The following is a 21,789-nucleotide window of genomic DNA, read 5'->3' as shown; positions in this document are numbered from 1 at the left end:
TCCTAAGCAACAAAAATTGTTCAGGAAAGTAAAGCAAACTCTTAGTCATCGTGCGTTATCGAAGTTGGTTTATCGCGCATGAATAGTGCTCCTTTGTATTCCTTCAGTCTTTGACCATTCACCTTAAAGATGGACCAATCATCTCGGTTCTTGGTTTCCATTGCTCTGTTGCTATGGACTTGGTGTACGATGAACGGTCCTGACCATCTAGATTTTAGCTTGCCTGGAAACAATTTGAGTAATGAATTGTAGAGCAATACTTGTTGTCCATAATAAAATTGCCTTGGAAAATTTTTTCTATCTTTTCATCGTTTTGTTTTTTTCTTTGTATAGGTGGGTATTTTCGTAAGCGTGAGCTCTAAACTCATCCATTTCGTTCAGTTCCAGAAGTCTTCTTTCTCCAGCAAGCTGAGAATCCATGTTCAATTTCTTGATGGCCGAATATGCTTTATGTTCAAGTTCCACAGGGAGATGGCACTCCTTACCGTAGACTAGTTTGAATGGGTACATTCCTAGTGGTGTCTTGAATGTTGTGCGATAGGCCCATACTGCTTCATCTAGCTTTGGCGAGCAGTCCTTGCAGTTTGGGTTAACCACTTTCTCGAGGATCAGTTTGATTTCCTAGTTAGAGACTTTGGCCTGGCCATTGTTCTGGGGGTGATATGCCATGGAAATTCGATGACGCATCACATATCTTTTCAGTGCCTTCGCAATTAATTTGTTGTCAAAGTGTGTGCCTTCATCGTTGATAATAGCTCATATGTTCCAAAACGCGTAAATATTTTCTTGTACAAGAATTTTAACATGGTCTTGGAGTCATTTTATGTGTTGTGATGGCTTCTACCCACTTGGATACATAGTCTACTGCTAAGAGAATGTATAGGTCACCAAAAGATGAGGGAAAGGATCTCATAAAGTCTATCCCACACACATCTAAAAGTTTGACCTCCAAAATATTTTACCATGGAATTTCATGTCTCTTCAATATGTTCCCCGTGCGATGGCATCTATCACATGACTTTATAGAATTCGTGTACATCTAACAAGGTGGACCAATAGAAACCAGATTAAAGAACCTCGCTGTTGTCCTCGTTCCACCCAAATGTCTTACGTACAGGATGAGTGGAAATGAAGTAGAATTTCTTTGTGTTCTTATTCTAGGACACGTCTCCTGATTATTTGGTCGCCACATTGCTTGAATAGGAATGGTTCATCCCAGTAATAGTGTCGCACATCATGTCGAATTTTTTTTAGCCATGGCTCGATAAATCTAGGGGTATAATACCACTAATAAGAAAATTGACTATGTCAGCGTACCACGACATAGCCATGACAAATAAAATTTTCTCGTCAGGGAAATCCTCCTTGATGTCCTTCATGTCATAATGAATGATTTTGTTTTCAAGCCCAGACAAGTGATCTGCTACTTGATTTTCAATACCCTTTCTATCATTTACCTCTAAATTGAGCTCTTGTAGTAGTAATATCCATATATTCAGCCTAGGCTTTGCATTTTTTTATTGATTAAGTATTTAATGGTAGAGTGATCAGTATGCACAATAACTTTAGTTCCTATGAGATATGGCCTAAACTTATCGAATACAAAAACTACTTCAAGAAGTTCTTTTTCAATTGTGGTATAGTTCATCTGTGCATCATTAAGGGTACAACTAGCATAATAGATAACATGAAAGAGTTTAATTTTTCATTGTCTGAGCATTGCCCCTACTACATAGTCACTAGTGTCGCACATGAGCTCGAAAGATACGTTCCAGTATGGGGGAACAATAATTGGCGCCGAGGAAAGTTTTTTCTTCAAATCTGTAAAAGTATTTAAATAATCACCATTAAACAAAAAATGTTAATTTTGTTGAAGCAAAAGACACAAAGGTTTTGAGAAAAATCCTTTATGAACCGCCTATAAAATCATGCATGTCCAAGAAAACTGCGTATGTCAATTACTTCCACCTTGGCTCTATCTACTTCAATACCTTGACAAGAAATTTTGTGTCCCAACACAATTCCTTCGGTTACCATAAAATGAAATTTCTCCTAGTTTAGTACTAGGTTGGCTTATTCACATCGCTTCAGTACTTTAGATAAGTTGTTGAGGCATCAGTGGAAGTCGTCGCCCGAGACGGAGAATTCATCCATAAATATTTCCATGCAATATTCCACCATATCTGAAACAATGGCCATCATACACCTCTGAAAGGTTGTTGGAGCGTTACATAGTCCAAACAACATTCTTCTAAACGTATAAGTACCATATGGGCATGTGAAAGTAATCTTCTCTTGATCCTCCGGTGCTATGGCTATCTGATTGTATCCAGAATATCCATCAAGAAAGCAATAAAATGCTTTTTCTACTAACCTATCAAGCATTTAATCAATGAAAGGGAGGGGAAAGTGATATTTATTTGTTGCTTTATTTAGCTTCCTATAGTCCATACATATTCGCCAGCCCGTGACTGTTCTCATAGTTAAAAGCTCATCATTTTCATTCTTAACCACAATCACACCACCCTTCTTTCGCACGCACTACACCGGGCTGACCCATGAGTTATCAGATATCGGATAAATTTCTCCCGCATCCAGCCATTTTATGATTTCCTTCATTACTACTTTCTTTATTTTATTGGGTTAAGTCTTCTTTGTGGTTTCACATAATTACTATGACTATCTTCTAAGTTGATATTGTGCATGCATATGGTGTGTTGATTCCCTTTAAATCTTCCATGGTCCATCCGAGAGCTTTTTTGTGTTGTGACAAAACATTTAACAAACTGTTCTTTTGTTTAGATGTTAGACTAACATAAAGTGTCACCAGTAAAGTCTCATTATTACCTAAATAAGTATATTTCAAATGCGATGGCAAAGTTTTAAGTTCCAATATGGGTGCAAACTGTAATGATGATTTTGGGGGACTAACTTCATTGAAATCTAATGGTTCAAATTTCATACCGGTCTGGCATGAAGGAAGCTAGATTATTCCTCTAATTCATAGTCTATTTTTATTTATTTGTCAGGAAATCAATCAATTGCTTTATTCGAGAGATTGTTGCTGAGGCGCAAATTATCGAAATCCTCTTCTAACAATTTTTTGCTCAAGCCAAAATTTTCGTGTTCATGCGTCAGAAAAATCAAGTCTTGGCACAAAGTGTCGTATTCATTGATATGTAAAAATTCGTCTTGGCCAAGATTTTCTGCTCCTTCTTCCTTCATTAATTTCATGTCTCTAATGCATTGTCATTCTTTTGAATCATCAACATATTTCATGGAGTTGAAGACATTGATTTTGACGCTTTGATCTCCTACCAGCATCGTGAACTCTCCCTTCTCGCAATCTGTTAATATTCGTCCAGTGCCCAAGAAGGGTCACCCAAGAATGATGGGTGTATTTTCATCGGTCTCACAGTCTAATATGAGGAAATCAACTGGAAACACAAATTTGTCCACATTCACAATGACATCTTCTATTATGCCCTCAAGACGAACATAAGACCGGTAAGCTAATTGTAAGATAACTGTGGTTGGGCGAGCGTTACACATTTCTAGTTTTAAAAATATGGGCTTGGGCATCAAATTTACGCTTGACCCTAAGTCAACAAGAGCTCGTCCTACAAAGTTATCACCGATTGAACATGGTATCACGAAACTAGCAGGATCTTTTTACTTTAATGGGAGTTTGCTTACTGCAGAGCATAATTCTTTTCTCACGACAACAATTTGTACCTTGCTCTTTTTCGTGACAATGTCTTTTACAAATTTAGCATAAGAAGACATATGCTCAATGGCTTCAAGTAAAGGCACATTAATATACAACTGATCTAGAACATCAACAAATTCTTGAACTGGATCTTATCATTGTGTTTCTTCAATTGTTGAGGAAAGGGTGGTAGAGGTCTGACTTCATCTGCTATAGGTGGTGAGGAGACTTTTTCCTTCACAACAAATTTCCCATTATCTGCTTGATAAACTTCTGAACCTTCACCCTTTTCTTTCTCCTCATGCAATCCCTCCAATTCAACAATTTCGGCTTGATCCCCAGGGTGTGTAGTGCCTTAATATCACTAGGGAGACATCCTTGTGGGCGAGAATATAATGTCATGGCGATTTGCACTTGGTTTTCCAATGCTCTCAAGGATGAACTATGGCTTTACAAAAGAGTTTTTTGACTTTGTAACAAATGACCTTGGATTTTAATTATCGATGAGTGTTCATGCATCAAAGTCTTTGTTGAAGCCATGAAATCTTTTGTTAAGGCCATAAATTCCTGCAGTGAAGCCTCCAAGGAGTTAGAAATAGAGTTTGTATTAGAGGAAAAAGTTGTATATTTCGTATGATGCCAGGGCATCTGTTGATGCTGAAAATTTTGGTGTTCAGAATTACTCTGCTGTGGCCTATTGTAATTTCCTGCCTGATTGTTGTTGTTGGTTCCTTGATTTCCCCATGAAAAATTTGGATGTTGTCACCATCCAGGATTATATGTATTCGAGTAGGGGTTGTTATTGCTTCGTTTGTAGTTGCCCATAAAATTGATGGACTCCTAGTTTTCTAGACATTCACTCTTATGATGGTTGTCGTGACTGAAAATACATGCCACACTAGTTTCCTTAACTTCTATCACCTCATTAGATGCTACAAAATTTTCAACATATTAGTTATGGAAGAAAGTTGAGCAGAAACTGAATCCTTACCTTCAATTTCATATGCTCCATATATTTTTCTACTGGTTCCCAGCCTTGTAGTCAGGAATTGATAATCATTATTTTTTATCCTGTCGAGGATATCGAAGGCTTCTTCGGGTGATTTATCAAGCTAAGTGACATTCACTGAGGCATCCAACATAATTCGAGTAAGTGCATTGACTTCATTATAAAACATCAAAACTTGAGACCAGTCATGAAATCCATGGTTTACACACTTGTGAAGAAGAATTTTGTATATGTCCCAACATTTGTACATGGATTCATTGTCTCCTTGGCGAAAACTTACAATGTCATTGCGTAGCTGTGTGTTCATATTGGATGGATTGTATCGAAGTAGGAAGCTTTTACATAAATATGCCCAAGATTCCATTGAGCCTGAAGGCACTCCACTAAGCCAAACTCTTGCAAGATCGCCTAGAGAATAAGGGAAGATTTTAAGCTTTAGCACATCTTCATGCATTCCTTGTTGCTTGAATGAGTCGCACACTTTGAGAAAAGCACATAATGTTGTCTAGCATCCTCATTAGGTGAGCCACCAAATTGACCGATGGAGATTAGCATGTTAAACATCATCGGTTTAAGTTCAAAATGGGTTGTATGTATTTCAGGTGCGACGATGCATGGATTGAGATCATCAATAATAGGATTCAAGTGGTCTCGTATTTCTCGTGGTCTTGCAACTTCTCTAGGAAACTTATTTGTTGCTATGTCAGGATCCGTCTGATCTCTCATATTGTTGTTGCCTGATACTGTAGTCGGTTCATATACTCTCTAGCTCGTTGGTTACGTCTCCGTTGTCTCAAATTTTGGGACTGTCGGCACACCCCATGGCACAGTGAAAACAAAACTCGATGGTCTCACCAGAGATCCAAGTACGAAAAACTGAAATTGGGAGGAAGAGATGCGAATACTTATAGTGGGTTCCTTGAAAAACAGCAAGGACAACAGTGAATACTGGTGGTGTAGATCGGTTCGAATCTTAAGCATCCACGAAATCACGTCTCGGCCTCTACTCTGTTCACCCGATTGAGAGCAATCTTTGTTTTCCCCAAAACTCTTTTGAGAGAAAACAACTGAAAGTTTTTAAGTGTGTGTTGTTTTTTTTTTGGCTGCTAGACCTAACACACTCTTTTATAGCCAAGTTACCCTAATCATATTAGGGTTTTATTATTTCAAATTAATTAAATCTATATTTAATTAATTGGAATTTAATAATCCTCTTATATCCATGTTACCCTAATCATATTAGGGATTTTATTATTTCAAATTAATTAGATCTATATTTAATTAATTGAAATTAAATATTTGGGATTATTAAAACATATATTTAATTAACTCTAGATATATATTTTAGTAACGTACAATAATTGTACATCTTTGCTAGTTTCAATCCTAGGGTGTGACCATATAGGTTCTTGTAACGTTAGCAGTAATTATTAGAACAATTCTAATATTACATACAATGAGTGACATCTAGCAATATATCATTGTCACCTAAGTTACAAGAAAATATGATTTGACATATCATCTTGGTGATTACTCTTTTATGTATTACATCCTTATGTCCTTTATATCTAGAATAGGCACAAGTCTTGGAATAGTCACACTTGTATAGTCCATCTATTGTTTCTTGATATCTAGAGTAGACTTTAATTAATGAATAGTTTATGATATCTCATATCAACTTATTCGAGCATGGCCATGCGTTTCTAGTCTTACTCAATCAAGTGGCCTGTGATATATTTCCTATTATGTAGGAAGGACAAATCATATCTTAATCATACACACCCACTACATATATTGAGATATATTCAATAATAGTCTTTATAGAGCAACCAGTTACAGAGCTTGTTTAGCTGCATCAAAACATACAACAATATATGTTGGGATAGTATTGATCTCAAGTCTGAGGATCATACATATAGTCATCACCATAAGCAATGTTATGACTGTCACATAATAATCCAAGATATATGCTCATGGTCGGTCAATCCAATATATTGTTCTCTAACAAAATAATCATGTATTAATTCTGACATCTCTATGTCAATGAAAACTCATTGTCATCAATCAATAACATGTTAGTCTTAAGCGTATTATTATTTTCCATGCCCATAATAATACTTGAATAGGGATCTTTTAATAATAACAATTATGTCATTATATAGACTTTATTATATTTCAGTTTATGTTAAACACATATATATATAAATGAAAATAATAGCGGCAATACCTTTATTCAATAAAATCGGTAAATAAAAGTATTATTACAATCATCATATGATTGGTCTTTGGGCATACTCTAACAATCTCCCAGTAGCACTAAGACCAATCACTCACATATCTAATACCGAGTGACTCAGTGTGACGATCATGCCTCTACTGTGTAAGAGGCTTCGTCAAGGGATCAACAATGTTGTCATCCATGTGTACTCTACATATTTCTACATCTCCTCGATCAATGATCTCTCGAATGAGATGAAAGCGCCTAAGAATATGTTTGGATCGTTGATGAGATCTTGGTTCATTTGCTTGTGCAATGGCTCCATTATTGTCACAACGGAGTTCTACAACATCTGATATGTGGGGAATAACCCCTAATTCTGATATGAACTTTTGATCCAAACAACCTCTTTTGCTGCTTCACTGGCTGTAATGTATTCAACCTCTGTTGTAGAATCAGCTACTGTGTCTTGCTTCGAACTTTTCTAGCTCACAACATCTCTATTAAGACAAAACACAAAACCCGATTATGATCGTGAGTCATCCTTGTCAGTTTGGAAGCTGGCATCAGTATAACCTTTTATACTAAGCTCTTCCTCCCCTCCATAGACAAGAAATTTATCCTTAGTTCTTCTTAAGTACTTAAGGATATTTTTAACCGCAACCCAATGATTTTCACCAGGGTTTTCTTGATACCGACTCGTCATGCTTAGAGCATACGATACATCTGGTCGAGTACATATCATGGCATACATTATAAACCAATAGCCGAAGCATATGTAATCTTATTCATCCGTTCTATTTCTAGTGGATTTGAAGGACACATTTCCTTAGAAAGAGAAATGCCATGTCTCATAGGCAAAAATTCTTTCTTGGATTCTTCCATACTGAACCTTTTCAGCACTTTGTCTATATATGTACTTTGACTCAGACCTAGAAGTCGTCTTGATCTATCTCTATAGATCTTAACTCCTAAGATAAACGCTGCCTCACCCAAATCTTTCATAGAAAAACAACTACTTAACCAAGTCTTAACAGTTTGTAAAGTGGGTATATCATTTCCTATGATGAGTATGTCATCTACATACAAGATTAGGAAAAAAACAATGCTCCCACTAGCCTTCTTATAAACACAAGGCTGATATTCATTTCTGATAAAACCAAACTCTTTGATTGCATCATTGAAACGAAGATTCCAGCTTCGAGAAGCTTGCTTTAGTCCATAAATAGACCTCTGTAGCATACAAACCTTTCTAGTATTTTCTGGAAAGGCAAAACCTTCTGGTTGTGTCATATACACATCCTCTTCAAGTTTTCCATTAAGGAAGGCGGTTTTGACGTCCATTTACCAGATTTCATAATCATGGAATGCAACTATTGCGAGCAAGATCCAGATGGACTTAAACATAGCTACAGGGGAGAATGTTTCGTCATAGTCTACACCATGAACTTGTCAAAAACCTTTAGCGACTAATCGCCCCTTGTATGTTTGTACATTACCATATATCGATTTTCTTCTTGAAAACCCATTTACACCCTATAGGTTTGACCCCTTTAGGTGGTTCAACCAAAGTCCATACTTGGTTTACTGACATGGAATCCATCTGAGATCTCATGGCTTCAAGCCATTTCTCAGAGTCTGGGCTAGACACTGCCTCTTGATAAGTTCTGGGCTCATCTTGATCCATAAGAAGAACATCTCCATGAGTCGTAACGAGAAATCCAAATCTCTCAGGTGCATGATGTTCTCTTGTGGATCTACGCAGTGATTGTGTTTCTAAATCTGTTGAATGCTCCTCAACAACTTGTGAAACATGCTCAACTTCAGGTTCATTTATTTGTTGTTCTTGAACTTCTCCAAGTTCAATATTTCTACCCTTCCCTTTCTTTGAGAGAAATTCTCTTTCGAGAAAAACTCCTGTTCGAGCAACAAACACTTTGTTCTCGTTAGGGTTGAAGAAATATTATCCCTTAGTTTCTTTAGGATATCTAACAAATATACACTTATGAGATTTAGGTTTGAGATTTGTAGACATCTGATGTTTTATATAAGCTTACAACCCTAAATCTTTATAAAAGACATACTAGGATGTTTCCCAGTCCATATCTCGTATGGTGTCTTTTGAACCAATTTAGATGGAATACGATTTAGTGTAAAAGCGGCTGTTTCAAGTGTATGTCCCCAAAAAGAAGTTAGAAGATCACTATGACTCATTATCGATCGAACCATGTCTAACAATGTTCGATTCCTTCTTTCAGAAACTCCATTTCACTGTGGTGTACCAAGTGGTGTAAGTTGTGAGACAATCCCACATTCTTTTAGGAGTTCATCAAACTCTATGCTTAAGTATTCTCTACCTCGATCTGATCGAAGTGCCTTAATACTCTTCCCTAGTTGATTTTGTACTTCATTTTTAAATTCCTTAAACTTTTCAAGGGCTTCAGATTTATGGCGCATACGATAAATATACCCATACCGACTAAAGTCATCAGTAAAAGTAATGAAGTAATGGAAACCACCTTTGGCTTGTGTATTAATTGGTCCACATACATCACTATGTATTAACCCCAATAAATCACTTGCTCGCTCACCTTTACTATTAAAAGGAGCTTTAGTCATTTTTCCTAACAAGCAAGATTCGCATACATCATATTGTTCGAAAACAAATGAATCTAAGAATCCATCTTTATGGAGTTTTGATATGCGTTTCTCACTTATATGGCCTACACGACAATGCAAAAGATAAGTTTGATTCAAGTTATTTGTTTTTGATCTCTTAGTATTTATGTTATAAACGGTGTTATCTTGATCCAAAATATAGAGACCATTAACCAATTGTGCCGAACCATAAAAAACACTATCGAGATAAAAAGAACAACAATTATTCTTAATAATAATCTCAAAGCCAATCTTATCCAAACAAGAAATATAAATAATGTTCTTAGTCAAACTAGGCACATAATAACAATCCTCTAAATTTAAATCAAGTCTACTAGGCAAAGATAAAACATATGTCCCTCTAGATAATACAACAACTCTTGCTCCATTTCCCACTCATAGGTCCACGTCTCTTTTAGCCAGATTCTTTTCTTTTGCAGTCACTGTACAGAAGTACAAATATGAGAACACAATTGGTGTCTAATACCCAAGAAGTAGATGTTGACAAATTAACATCAATAACATAAATACCTTAAAAAAATGTTTCATTTGCTTTTGCCTTCTTGACCTCTTCAAGGTAAACAGGGCAGTTTCTCTTCCAGTGTCCGGTCTTATCGCAATGAAAACATTTTCCTTCTTTGCTAACTCCCCCTTTGGGTTTCAATGCATTTTTTCCTTTTGGTTTGGTCTTACCATTTCCCTTAGGCTTTGCCACTACCTTTTTCTTTCCCTTTCCTTTGTCCTTGTGGACCATCAGAATGGGCTTAGGTCCAACCTTTTTCATGTTACTTTCAGCAGTTCGTCACATGCCAAGTAACTGTGGCAAAGTTTTGTTAATTTCATTCATGTTGAAATTAAGGACAAATTGGCTAAAGCTATCTGGCAACGATTGCAGGATAACATCGGTAGCCAATTCATCTTTAAGAGGAAATCCCATCTTTTCCAACGTTTGGATGTAGCCCATCATCTTGATGGCATGAGCTCATACAGGAGTTCCCTCTGCCATTTTGCATTGAAATAGAGCTTTAGAGGTCTCATATCTCTCTTGACGTGCTTGCCCTTCATATATTTCTTTTAGATTTTGAATCATCTCATATGCAACCATGCCTCATGTTGCTTCTGAAGCTCAGGAGTCATGGTGGCAAGCATTAGACATCCAACATCTAACATATCATCCATATGTTTCTTGAATTTGTCTTTGTCAGCTTTTGAAGCATTAGCTGTCGGTTCATCAGGAACAGGTTCCTCAATGACATATTCCTTCATTTCCTGTTTGAGAACAATTCTCAAATTACTAAACCAGTCAAGGAAATTTATGTCATTGAGTTTATCCTTCTCAAGGAGTGATTGCAGTGATTGCAGTGTTGTTTGCCATTAAATCTACAACAATGAAAATATTAAAGTAAATAAATTTACCGAATTTAAAATTTATAAATAGGACTTTATTTACAAATTACTCCCACTATTTTATTCAAAATTAAAAACCCTCTTTGTTTTAATTTCAGAAAAATTCAACGAAAATTTTTCTAGTGGGTGAGGATACATAATACATCAATTTCCTAAATCAGCTTTGGTTTTTCTTTTAGGATAATGATTATTTAGGTAAGTAACACTTGACTAGTTACATCTAATGTAACTCCTCATTTTGGTGAACAACATTTTGTTCAAGTCATCTCATGACTTATCCAAATATTTAACCTCTAGGTTTCTAATCCTATTAGAATAACCTAGCTAAGTTATTACCAATATTTCAACCGGTGAATATCACTTGCTTATTCTTAGCGTTTAACCAAGATAGATTTATGTGCCAATGCTTTGGCAAAGCCCACACAATATCGATCAAAGCCTTAACAAGGGTAAATATTGGACGGTTAAGTTATCTTAGATTATAAAGAGGGATTTACGTAATTATCTCATCATTGTTCGTTTTAATATTAGGCCCTTATTGATCTCATCAATATTTATTCTTATTATATCATTTGATACGTTGTATACATAACAAATATAGCAATAAATAAGATGCAATGGTTATAGCCCAAACCAATGACTAAGGTGGCCCTTCCCAAGCTAATGGGAGAACCAAAAACCCTAAAGCCTAAGACTACTCTCTAGGCATCTTCTCGCCATTCTTCTGCTCTTTGTGAATCTTTATAGATTTACAATTTTAAAAGAAACTCGTTTTTCATATGAGGGAGTAAGATGAGAAGAGAAATACAATAGAGATATAAAAAGGCACGGCTCGCAGACCGTATTTCAAAATAAGCCATTGTGAATTGAACAAGGGCTATAACCATGCATATCAAACACCGTACAAAACAAACATATCATATATATATATACACGTTGTTACGCCTTTGTTAAAAATATTAATATGGGCATTCAATTTATACTTCTGTTTCTATGGAAAGACTTCACGATTTGATAACAATTATCAACATAATCATTCTTTTGGGATTTTCAGTCCCGAAAGTTTTTTGCATCGGAACAACCATTGTTCCACTGCTAAACGCGATCTGCTATCGCACTCCCATAGATCATCCAGTAAAAATCGATTGAAAAACATATTAACAAATTAACATATTAATCGTTGTGGGTATCGATTCGAACAATGATATCAACATATTTACCGAAATCGATAAAACTAGAACATGCATCTCATACATATCGCATCAACCAAAAATTTAACCCAAAATCAGATCGTAATAGTGGATCTGATGCCACTGTTGGGACCGTTTGCGCACCCCATGGCGCAGCGGAAACAAAACTCGACAGTCTCACCAGAGATCCAAGTACAAAAAATGAAATCGGGAGGAAGAGATGCAAATACTTACAGTGGGTTCCTTGAAAAACAGCAAGGAAAACAATGAATACTGGTGGTGTAGATCGATTCGAATCTTAAACCTTTACGAAATCACGTCTTGGCCTCTACTCAGTTCACCCGATTGAGAGCAATCTTTTTTTCCCCAAAACTCTTATGAGAGAAAACGGCTGAAAGTTTTTAAGTTTGTGTTGTTTTTTTTTGGCTACTAGACCTAACACACTCTTTTAAAGCCAAGTTACCCTAATCATATTAGGGTTTTATTATTTCAAATTAATTAAATCTATATTTAATTATTTGGAATTTAATAATCCTCTTATATCCAAGTTACCCTAATCATATTAGGAATTTTATTATTTCAAATTAATTAAATCTATATTTAATTAATTGAAATTAAATATTCAGGATTATTAAAACATATATTTAATTAACTCTAGATATATATTTTAGTTACGTACAATAATTGTACATCTTTGCTCGTTTCAATCCTAGGGTGTGACCTTGTACGTTCTTGTAACGTTAGCAGTAATTATTAGAACAATTCTAATATTACATACAATGAGTGACATCTAGCAATATATCATTATCACCTAAGTTACAAGAAAATATGATTCGACATATCATCTTGGTGATTACTTTTTTATGTATTACATCATTATGTCCTTTATATCTAGAATAGGCACAAGTCTTGGAATAGTCACACTTGTATAGCCCGTCTATTGTTTCTTGATATCTAGAGTAGACTTTAATTAACGAATAGTTTATGATATCTCATATCAACTTATTTAAGCATGGCCATGCGTTTCTAGTCTTACTCAATCAAGTGGCATGTGATATATTTCCTATTATGTAGGAAGGACAAATCCTATCTTAATCATACACACCCACTACATATATTGAGATATATTCAATAACAATCTTTATAGAGCAGCCAGTTACAGAGCTTGTTTTGCTGCATCAAAACATACAACAATATATGTTGGGATAGTATTAATCTCAAGTCTGAGGATCATACATATAGTCATCACCATGAGCAATGTTATGACTGTCACAAAATAATCTAAGACATATGCTCATGGTCGTTCAATCCAATACATTGTTCGCTAAGAATATAATCATGTATCAATTCTGACATCTCTATGTCAATGACAACTCATTGTCATCAATCAATAACATGTTAGTCTTAAGCGTATTATTATTGTCCATGCCCATAATAACTCTTGACTAGGGATCTTTTAAAAATAACAATTATGTCATTATATGGACTTTATTATCTTTCAGTTTATGTTAAACACATATATATAAATGAAAATAATAGTGGCAATGCCTTTATTCAATAAAATCGGTAAATAAAAGTATTATTACAATCATCATATGATTGGTCTTTGGGCACACTCTAACATTAATGACTATTCAATTTTAGGGTTAAATGGTTCTAGTGGTTTACCAACAGATCTTAGGGTCATGCAATGATAAAAACCTTCAAGGGAAAATAAAAAAAAAGTTAAACAAGTTAAGCTATCTAAGTAAAATATGACAAGAAATAAAAAATTGTTATGGCAAAAATTTTCAAAAATATCGTCAGTTGGCAATCCCCGACAACGATGCCAAAAACTTGATTGCTTGTAAATGTATATGATAAGGCAAGAAATTCTTTGCAAGTATACACAGTCGAATCAAGTAATAAAGGGTAAGTGAGCTATCGTCTCCTCAGGGATTGGTAGGGATTTTGATGTTTCACCACAACTAGAACTAAGTGTCACGAGCTAGTTCCTGAATTCTTGTCAAAATAGAAAAAAATTAGCAATGGATTATACGAATAGGTGTAAAAGCAAGAAAATATTATGAAGTATGGTTGTAGAAAAGTTTGGTCGAGGCAAAGTAAATATGCAAAAGTAACAATTTAAAACAGACAAGGCAAAGAAAAATGTTGATTCAAATATATTCAAAATAACCTCACATATTCAGACTTTTCACAGAGCACGCAGGTTAGTATTTTGCTATGACAAGAAATTATTCTGATTCTAGAAGGATTTTTTATGATATGCTTAGGCTTCCCGACAGGATTACCGAGTATTCTTAGACGATTGTTATGGCAATAATACTTAGCGTTAACTACAACCCTTGGTTTGTCAGACTGTTGTTGTAGCAATACCCCTCAACGTGAACTATAATCATTGTCTATCCTACTGAAGCATCTATCCCTTTTAGTTGATTGAAACCCTCTCCTTATCTCTAAGGTAGGCAGGTTAGAACATCACCATCCTGGATCCATTCCATTGTTCACGTAGATCTATCTTAATTCTATCGAATCTAAGAATCAATTTCTAAAAAAACAACAATCTCTCGAAAGCTCTTACAATATCCATAAGTGTTTCACCTAGGCACCAGGCAATCTCTCGATAGATCTTATAGTATTAAGGCAAAATATTAAAACAATGAACAAAACAAATATAAGCAAAATCATAATGAATCATTCATAAACCATAAAATAATTGTCTCAGCTAAACAAAAACCAACACCAAGTAAAGAAGTTCATGGTGTTACCAAAGAGTCATTCAATAGTATCATTGTTTAATACAAACCCCAAAATAAATTAAAGAAATTAAGAATAAAGGAAGAACGACTCCCAAACAAGGGGCTCTGTCGTGACATCTCTTACCAGCACCGCGTCTGCTCTGGCAGCCAGCCTCGAGGCTATAGAGGACACCAAGGTCAGTCAGGTAGGAGAACGGTGGAAGTTAGGCACTCCAGCTACTTACTCCATGCCTCAGGTAAGTTTTCTTCTTCCTTGCCTCTCCTTTTTGGCGGCTGTGACTGGGTATTTATTAAGGGAATTTTCTTAGGGTTTTACATAATTAAATATTCCCAAAATACCCGTGGTAACTTGTCCAAGCTATAGATGGAAAGGCGGCTGGATATTGTCAGAATCTTGGGGGCTTGATTGCACGTGAGGTTAGTCATACAAGTCGCAGGTGACATAAGCAATTTGTCAGATCCGCTTCAGACTTGCAAGATAAATCTTGCCTTGGCAAGAAAAATTTGTTCCTCACTGTCTTTGTCTTCTGTGTTCCACTGGCCCTTGCAGAATATATTGTCACGACTGAAATGTTCCTCCTAAGTCAATTCCTGCACACACACAATCCACACAAGCCCTTTCTCCTCAGCAACATCAGTCAAACCAAATAAATCTTGCCTAGGCAAAACTTATCCACCACATGCAATTATAACCTAAATGTAACTAATATGCTATGACCACATTAATTAGATGAGCAATAACTTAAGTAATAACACTAAAAATAGTATTTTTATGGAGTTATCATTTATCTCTTGGTGGTTTCGGCCATTTGGAGGTAAATACTCTTCTCTCTGCAGTGTTGACATTTGGTGGCTTCACTGCTTTCAACAAAACAATAGGATTAACTTTGCTCAAATTGTCTTTGGTGAATTAGTTGAAAACATTAACATGTTTCTTCTAAGAGGGTCAAGTCTCTTGTTTATTGTTGTCTTCCAAGCTATCTCTTTGTCAAATCCGGTCTTCGAGTCGATCTGATACTGTTATCTGCCTGACCACATTCCTTAATCTAAAATCTCTTCGTAAGTCAGGTTGGGAACAAGTTGGAGACACATGGAAAATGAAAGAAAAAGGGCCACAAGGTGCGAGTTCCTTTAGAGCGGCTCCAACTCAACGTCAATACGATGACATGCAGAACGATATTGATGATCCAGTGAATCCTGTTCCCATTGAGCCTCCTAGAGATGGTGGTGAGATGCCTCCTTACCTTCAGTTCATGATGGGACATTGGACTGCAGGTTTGCTTCTATGGAGTCTGACTTTACTATCTTGGGAACTTAGGTGTCTGAGATAGCTTCTCAACAGTTGGCACTACGAGCGATGCATGTGAATTCTCGATGTGTCATCCTTGTTTGATTCAACATGGTGACTGGTAGGTTTGACGCTCTCTCTTGAGACTTTTCTTCTTTCTGTGAACCCGCTTCGGATCCGGATCATCTTCTTCCTTCGAATGCCTGATCGTTTTTGCTTTACTAGTTGCATTTGAGTTAGTCTTGCACTATCATATTGACTTTTATCATTGATGCTTTCATTATACTTTGATATTTTGGAATTGGTATTTCTTTTATGCCTTGGATGGTTTGATAGATTTTTATGCTCTATGGATGTTTATTGTGATTATTATAATATTTCGGATATTATGAGACATGTTTACTTTTGTTATGACCATGCCTATTGCCTATGGATATTGATTATGTTGACTGACTTGTTTGACACTTTTAATCTTCATGGCCTTGTTATTTATCTTGTTTATTTTTTTAACTTTTTGATTTAACAAAAAAGGGGAGAAATGTTAGGGTGAATGGGTAGTATTTTTTCAAGAAAATATTAAAATTTCTTAAATGTTTTGTTATATCGAAAAGGAGGAGATTGTTGAACACTTTGATATTTTGATATACCAAAAATGTTAAATAGTTTTTAATAAATTTTAAGATTATATTCGATTTGGTCATTCAAATATATAATTTTTTTAAGGTTAAAAACTCTATTTTACTTCTCACTCTATTGGAAAGGTTGAGTCTTATACTGGAAATATATTTGAAATAAATTTTACTAAGGGTTTAGAACTTCAATCTTGTCAAAAATTCATTTTTTAGTATAGTAGTACCGATACTACAGGAATAGTATCGATATTGTTAATGAAGTATCTATACATCTATTGATGCTGAAGCCCAAAATTATGCAGTAGTACCGATACCACTAAGGCAATACCAATATTGCTTGTAGGTTTGACAAAACATATATTCATTTGTTACCGATACTATTTCAGTATCGATACTATTTTTCATAGTAGTATCAATACTCCACAATGTATTACCGATACTACCCTTTGTTTTTGAAATTGTCAAATTCCAGTATATTCGTTTGGTACCGATACTAGTCCAAGTATCGATACTACTTATTATAGTAGTATCGATACTACCTTTCTCCAATGGCAATATTTTGCATTTAATGTAGGGAGTATCGATACTCAAAGCCCGAGTACTGATACTACAAGCTTCTGGACAACATTTATTTCAGGAAACTACCTCTCAATGACTCTATTTACTCTCACAACAACCCAAACAGTTAGAATTAATAGAGGAAGTATAAAAACAAGATTCCAAGTTATATGTGAAGACAAGAGATCAAAGAGAAAGCCAAAAGCAACAAATTTGAGCCAAAATCAAGTCAACATTCCTTTTGCTTTCAAATAACACTTTTTGTACACATTTGTGTTTATTTCTCAATTGTTCTTATTCTTGAATTGTGCAAACACATTTCTAGTGAGGTTTTTATAAGTTTGCAATTTGTAATTTTCTCTTTGAGAGAGTGTCTTAAGAATTTGGGGTATAATTATTGAGGGAGTTGTAAGGTTACACCTTATCCTCAAAGGTAGCTACAAATTAGTAAATTTGTGAAAATCTTTAGTGTGGATAGCTAAGATAGTGGATATAGACTTTGGTCTATAAAGTCTAACCACTAACCACTCAAAAATTCTTGTGTTCAATTTTTATATTTTCTCTTCAAGCTTCCACCAAAAATTTTATTTGCTAATTCACCCCCTCTTAGTTATTTCATTCATTCGATTGACTCAACAATGTATGATTTTGAAAAAAAGATAATAGTTGGTGACTAAAACAAAACAAAAATAATAATTGAGATACTAAAGGTGTAGTTATCCTAAATTTTTAAAATTAGAAGTGATCAAATTAAAAAAAACATTTAAATTTATAATTTAAACATTGTATATGAATTAATAATAAAATTTAACTGAAAATAATTAAAATATAATGACCAAGTCTATAGCTTATACATTGTATCAAAATTAGTAATACTATTTTATCTAAAATTTATTCCACGAATTTTGATAATCTCCAACAAATATCTTGAACCCTTATGCTTATCTCTTCTGAATAATGGTGGCTTCGAGTTAAGTGTTAAATTAATATTTCTTTAAAAAAATTCATAATTATCGATAATACGTACATACTCACAGACGTAACTGCTTGAACATAAAATTTATAGGAAGAATATTACACTTTTAAATTACTAATGTCACTCGACGAATTCAATATGATCAGAGGATTTAAATTCTTCTATAACAAGCCAAAAGTCATGTGTCACAGAACGGCCATTATCCCTTTCAGATCTCTTTATTATAAAAGTTATATTAATTTAATCCTCCTATTATAAAATTGATCAATTTAATCCCTCTATTATAGAGACCGGATCGATTTGGTTCAAATTAGTCCAGGATTTGGTTCAAATTAGTCGATCTACTATCAAATGAATCAATTTAATCCATGTATATGTGAAAAGAATCAAACATGGTGATTTTTTTGTCTAGATTTAACATTGATTGTTTAGAAGATGACAATTATTGTTTAAACCGAGTATTTTTTTTCGTTCTTTTTACTAGTACAATGACTAAAACTAAACATTTAATAGTAGAGAGATAAGTTTGAATCAATATTTAATAGAATTACTAAATTGGTCTATTTAATAGTATATATATAGCATGATCTTTCACCCACTTATATAGCACTTGATTTTTTTCTTCCCGGTTTCAAAGTTTTGTTTTGACTAATTCGGACCGACCCGCATTGTACACCTGATTTTGGTGGGTGAGTCTCCCAACGAGAATTTTCTACATACACAAAGACTCGAGGTGTTTAAGCAATATCAAAATGCTTACCACTTAAACCAATTCCTATTGGTATAGCACTTGACGTTTAATCATACTGTAAATAAAGAAAACGTTGAATGAAATATTTATGGATCGCTAGTAAATTATTTGTTTATGAAACTAAATAAACAAATACAAATGAAAATATATGTTTATTTTTTGAATGAATGAGTTTAAAAATAAATGTGTTAAACTGACTTATAAACTTATTTATTTAAATTTAGTATTTTTCTAAAATATATTTAAAAATAATTATATGTATATTTATTTTATTTATTATGACTTCAAAGAAAAATCAAGGAATTCAAAATACAATATTGACATATAGAAAAAAAAATGTTTAAAGAGAAGAAAATGATTATTGCTTTATATTTTTTATCAGTATGGAGGGAATATAAAGTGATAAATGTTTAAAGATTTTTAATCATATAATATTAAACGTTTATATCCTTGTATATGTGGTGCTAGAGCCTAAGACCTCAAAGAAGAAGAACAACTTTTAATCATTATGATTACTTGATTCGTGCTATTATTTTTGTATTTTCAAGTGCAGAACAGAAAAGAAAAGGAAATACTACAAAGTGGGAAAATAGGATATGACAGGGTTCAACAGGTAAAACTTAAAACTTTATCCGATGACCTAACATGTTAGAAAAAATTATTTCAAATATCATTAAACTTTACCTGTTGATTCATTTAAATCATTGATTTTTCAATTTTACCAATCATAACACAGAACTTTAAATTTACATTCAATTATGTCATTATGTTGTTAAAGTCAATAACAAGACAATAACTTGATTAACAGTTGTTGAAGTGATTGTCAAATCTAAACGACGTTATTTTGATACCTAAAAGGCCCAAAACGATGTTATTTTGTTAAAGAAAAAATAAAATTTAATTATTTTTTTTATAAGGATTGAGAACCCCTAAGATCTAAAGCCCACGTCTAATATAATAAAAAAAAATCGATTATTGTCGGACAAATGAAGGCTTAAAGAAAAAATTGAGAAACTAAAACTACAACTGGGGACTAGATAGAAACCAATAATTTTTTTAAAATATATAACAAATTATTTTCAATTTCCCATCTACTGCATTTTAAAATATATATTATTTGTGTAACAATTGTTTCTGAAATTTAAGTCAATTTGGGGTTAGGCATGAGCTTTAGATCTTAGGGAGGTAAGGTTTGAATCTTATGAATGCTAGTTTAATTTTAATTTTCTTCTAATAAAACAATTTCGTTTTAAGTTGTTTAGGCATTAAGACAATCACACCAAAACGACATCGCTTTGGTGTGGCAATTACGTCAATAACCGTTAGTCATGTCATCATCTTGTTACTATCTTTAATGATGGAATGAAATCATTGTATGTAAAAATATTTTTTTTAAAGAATGTAAAACTAGAATTTAATGTTATAATTGATAAAATTGAAAGTTTAATAATATAAACGAGTGAACAGGAAAAGTTTGATGGTATCTTAAAATAAATAGTCTTTTAGCCTAGGCTTGTTGCTTAGTTTTATTTACTGTGCTTCAGTCGTCAATTCAAAAAAAAAAAAAATAGCCTTTTAGACTTATTTTAGGGATTTTTATTTTAGACTAACCCAATCACACGTATTAAGTCATCATAAATTTACTAGATCCTTAAGTAGGGGTGTACATTTTTTATTTCATATATTATTCTATCCAAAATTTTAAATATTTAAAAATTTAGATCATTGAAATTACCATTCGAACATAAAACTTAATTTGATTAAAAATTAAATTTAAATCTTATATTTTGTGACTTTATGCAACATCATCTGTATGTATATATAATCCCTTCATCGTTGTCATCGCCGCCAACAAGGAACGATACTTCACGTACGATGGTGTTGTATGTGCTGGGTGAAGTGAAGTCGTGCCTACTAGATCCCCTCCAACTATTGGCATCGATTAAACATACCCAAATAGATGGTGTAGAACCCTTTTTGTCCAGGTCGAAAAAATTATTACTATTATTATTAATCATTATTAATTACATTTTGCAGGCTCCACCGAAGCCCAATTACAAGACCCAAATCAACATGACTGTTACAACCAGACCACTACAAGGGAACCCAGCAGGCCCGACCCGGATTTGACCCAGGACCAGACCCGAAGCCACCACCAACTCAATTGATGCCCATACCTTGCTGCTCTAACACGTCCACCAACTGCCTACAACAGCCATCCCGTGACCATGCTGCTGCCACCCGAGCTTACCCTGCCACCAACAACAAACCATCACAATTCACATGCAAGGAAGATTAAAGGGAAGCATTCGGTGAGGACAGAAAGGGGGGAACATTAAAAAAATGTAAAGAGAGGGCCTCAGTAAAACAAATTAGGGTCTCTCGATTTTGAGGTTCATTCCAAACAATGTAAAAAGGAATTTTTATTCCCGAAAATTCTTCGAATGGAAAATAAAAACAACAACCAAAGTAAATTTATTTCCAGTAGTAGCATTTTTTTTCTTTTTTTATGAAACAAAGCACAACCAAATAAAAAATAAACAAACGAAAAAGAGAGAAGAAGTGATTCTTACACATTTGGCTGGCGACGCTCACGACTTTGGAGGGCTCTTTCTGTGAATCTGAACGGTGAGA

Source organism: Hibiscus syriacus, unplaced genomic scaffold (assembly GCF_006381635.1).
Source record: "Hibiscus syriacus cultivar Baekdansim isolate YM2019G1 unplaced genomic scaffold, ASM638163v2 tig00000340_pilon, whole genome shotgun sequence".
Classification (NCBI taxonomy): Eukaryota; Viridiplantae; Streptophyta; class Magnoliopsida; order Malvales; family Malvaceae; genus Hibiscus; species Hibiscus syriacus.
The sequence above is the reverse complement of the archived record's forward strand: the minus strand, read 5'-3'. Positions refer to the sequence as shown.